The 3575-nt window shown below is 40.4% G+C and overlaps 1 pseudogene; it reads right to left on the minus strand.

Annotated features, from left to right (window-relative positions):
* Positions 1-768: 768 nt before the first annotated feature.
* LOC128052040 (ras-related GTP-binding protein D-like) lies at positions 769-2401 on the minus strand (annotated as a pseudogene).
* Positions 2402-3575: the final 1174 nt, after the last annotated feature.

Below are 3575 nucleotides of genomic sequence, written 5' to 3' on the forward strand. Positions count from 1 at the left end.
ATGGTCCCAACGGGCAACAATAACACAGCAGAAAGAAATAACCTCTCTGTATAAAATGATTTTGGGGATGTCTGTTGAGGTAGAATTTTGTAAAAAAAAAAAAAAAAAACTGTCAGGTAGGGAAGCACTCTGACAACTATAGAAGTGTTGGATAAGTTTGGTGCTAATATTATTTCATTAAACTTCTATTTATATTCTTTATAAACAGGGGACAGGTCTTATTGCTCCTGGAGCTTGCCGCCCCAATCTGTTCCTCCATGGAAAACTGATTTTTCTCAACAATTGGTAGCAAAGATTCCCGTGCTTAAAAAAGTCAATGCTAACACAACACTTTTTGATTAATTTCCATTTGCCCCATATTTATGGACTCAGTATGCATGTCCTAGGCACCAAGGACAGAACAAAGCTTAGAAAAGTTGTTTTATCAAACTTTAGTTCCATGAGAAAATGAAACCATGAAAAAGTGCAAAATATACACAGTTCCTGGCAGTACACACACAGGATTTTTTCATACTACAAACCATAAAATTTTACATTTGTATAATGAAGTTAGAGTAGATTTCACTTCATTGTTAATACACAAGTTTTGCTTCAAAGTGCTTACTTTATTTAAAAAAGAGAAGATTAAAAGAAAGGGTGGCAGGAATTATTTTTTACAACAAGCATATATCTTGTGTCCCAATCTCCTTCCTCCTCTTCTTTTAGTGCAATACAGAGCAGCAGCTTCACTGAGACATCTGATTTCAAAAGATGTTCCTGAAAGCTCACCTACAGCAGCACCCTAGGCGTCCTGTTGGGGGTGGCTCCTTTTTTCTTCCTCAGCCATTCTGAACCTTTCGCAATTTCACCACTTTCATTCTCACCTCAAAAACTTTATGGATAGCCTTCCAGAAGCAATGAAAATTATAGTCAATCAGCCCTTTTCTTTCAAAGATTTCCTCTCTAACAAAGCAAACAAGAGCCAGAAACTTTGTCGCCTCTTTTAAATAAAGAACTGTTGTATTATTCAGCTTTATAATGGCTATTGATTCCTTGTCATAGGCGGTTCCTGCTCCATCTTCTTTGAGGCCACAAATACAAGAAATATCAATGACCACATCAACATGTCACAGTAGAGCTCCTAGGTTTGCATATCCACAGGGGTACTATCTGCTGTGATATAAATCTTACTGACCACATCAAAGAGAAACAACTTTTCAATTCCTTAATTTGAGATAAAGATGTTTAGCAAATTCTCCAGGGTGGGAAGTTGTGGAATCAGTTTCTGAACCACTTTGCCAAAAGCTTCAAATATTGAATGGTCATATATGCTTGTCAGATAAAAGCTAAGATGAATTTTTTCTAGCCCAGCGTCTGCAAGGGCATCATTTGCCCTCTGGTGAATGTCTCTCTGTGTTTCAATTTTGTGGTCATCTGATAGACCATCCACTTTGTGAATAAACACTTCAAAGTTGATGTCGCTGTTGACTTTGTAGGCCCTGTCACTGTGAGGCGGATCCTGGCCAAGGCCTCCATGTAATCGCCCTGGGGGTCTATGACAAATATCAGTGTTCCTGTCCCTCAGAAGATCATCTTATAGTCAAAGTGGGGTCAAAAAAGTCAATCTGTCCTGGAAAGTCTCAAATCTGAAAATTAACAAAGGAACCGTTGGAAACGTCCTCCCGACAGATCTTCGCGCTCTCCAAGAACAGAGTTTCCCTGGGAGACATTTTATGAAAGACGACTTTCTGGATGGATGACTTGCCACGCCTTCTTAAGCCTCTGCGCAGGATCCCTGCCTTGACTTCTGTGCTAAGGGTGTCGCTGAAGTCCAGAACTCCCTCCTCTGCCCTGGAGTCCGGCTTGGCTTCTGAGGAAGGGGGCCCGTCTCCATAGTCCACTAGCCCCACCAGCTCATCCTCCTCCTCCAGCTGGGGCTTCCCCAGCACGTGGCTCCGCCAGCACGTGGCTCATCACACCCATGGCCGTCCGTCCAAGGAATGACGGGGGTCCCTGGTGGGGAGGCGGTGTCAGCCAAACCTCCTGGCCTGGAGCTGGCAACCTATTTCTAAATTGAGGTTTTGTCCCAAGGTCCGTGGCTGGAGGCAGAGACCACACTTCCCCACAGCAGTCACATCCAGGTCCAAGATTTAAATGTTTTTAAATATTTAACAGTAAAAATATAATTCATAAAATTTGAGGAAAAACAATGGAAATTTCAAGAACCTTGGTATAGAAATGGAGTATGGCTAGCTCTTGAAGATTCATGAGAAAGGAAGAGATTATTCCTCTTACAAGCCAGCTTCACAGTCACCCTATGCTGTTTTCCACTACACAAATGGGCCAGAGGACCCCAGTGACACATATTGTAGGCTCTAAAGTCTTTTACTTTAGTTGCAGCCTTCCCAGTTCCTGAACCCATCTTGACTCAGACAGAAGGCATATTTTAAAATGCCTGTCCTTACCTTACTTTTGATAAAGGAGGCAAAAATATACAATGGGGAAAAGACAATCTCTTTAACAGGTGGTGCTGGGAAAACTGGCCAACCACCCGTAAAAGAATGAAACTAGAACACTTTCTAACACCATACACAAAAATAAACTCAAAATGGATTAAAGATCTAAATGTAAGACCAGAAACTATGAAATTCCTAGAGGAAAACATAAGCAGAACACTCTCTGATATAAATCACAGCAGGATCCTCTATGACTCACCTCCCAGAGTAATGGAAATAAAAGCAAAAATAAACAAATGGGACCTAATTAAACTTAAACGCTTTTGCACAATGAAGGAAACTATAAGCAATGTGAAAAGACAGCCTTCAGAATGGGAGAAAATAATAGCAAATGGTACAACTGACAAAGAATTAATCTAAAAAATATACAAGCAGCTCATGCAGCTCAATTCCAGAAAAATAAATGACCCAATCAAAAAATAGGCCAAAGAACTAAACAGACATTTCTCTAAAGAAGATACACAGATGGCTAACAAATACATGAAAAGATGCTCAACATCACTTATTATCAGAGAAATGCAAATCAAAACCACAATGAGGTACCATCTCATGCTGGTCAGAATGGCTGCTATCAAGAAGTCTACAAAAAATATACGCTGGAGAGGGTGTGGAGAAAAGGGAACCCCCTTACACTGTTCGTGGGAATGCAAACTAGTACAGCCACTAAGGAGAGCAGTGTGGAGATTCCTTAAAAAACTGGAAATAGAACTGCCTTATGACCCAGCAATCCCACTGCTGGGCATATACACCGAGGAAACCAGAATTGAAAGAGACACGTGTATCCCAATGTTCATCACAGCACTGTTTACAATAGCTAGGACATGAAAGCAACCTGGATATCCATTGCCAGATGAATGAATAAGAAAGCTGTGCTACATATACACAATGGAATATTACTGAGCTATTAAAAAGAATGCATTTGAGTCAGTTCTAATGAGGTGGATGAAACTGGAGCCTATTATACAGAGTGAAGGAAGTCAGAAAGAAAAACACCAATACAGTACATTAACACATATATATGGAATTTAGAAAGATGGTAACCATGACGCTATATACAAGACAGCAAAAGAGACACAGATA

Source organism: Budorcas taxicolor, chromosome 8 (assembly GCF_023091745.1).
Source record: "Budorcas taxicolor isolate Tak-1 chromosome 8, Takin1.1, whole genome shotgun sequence".
NCBI lineage: Eukaryota > Metazoa > Chordata > Mammalia > Artiodactyla > Bovidae > Budorcas > Budorcas taxicolor.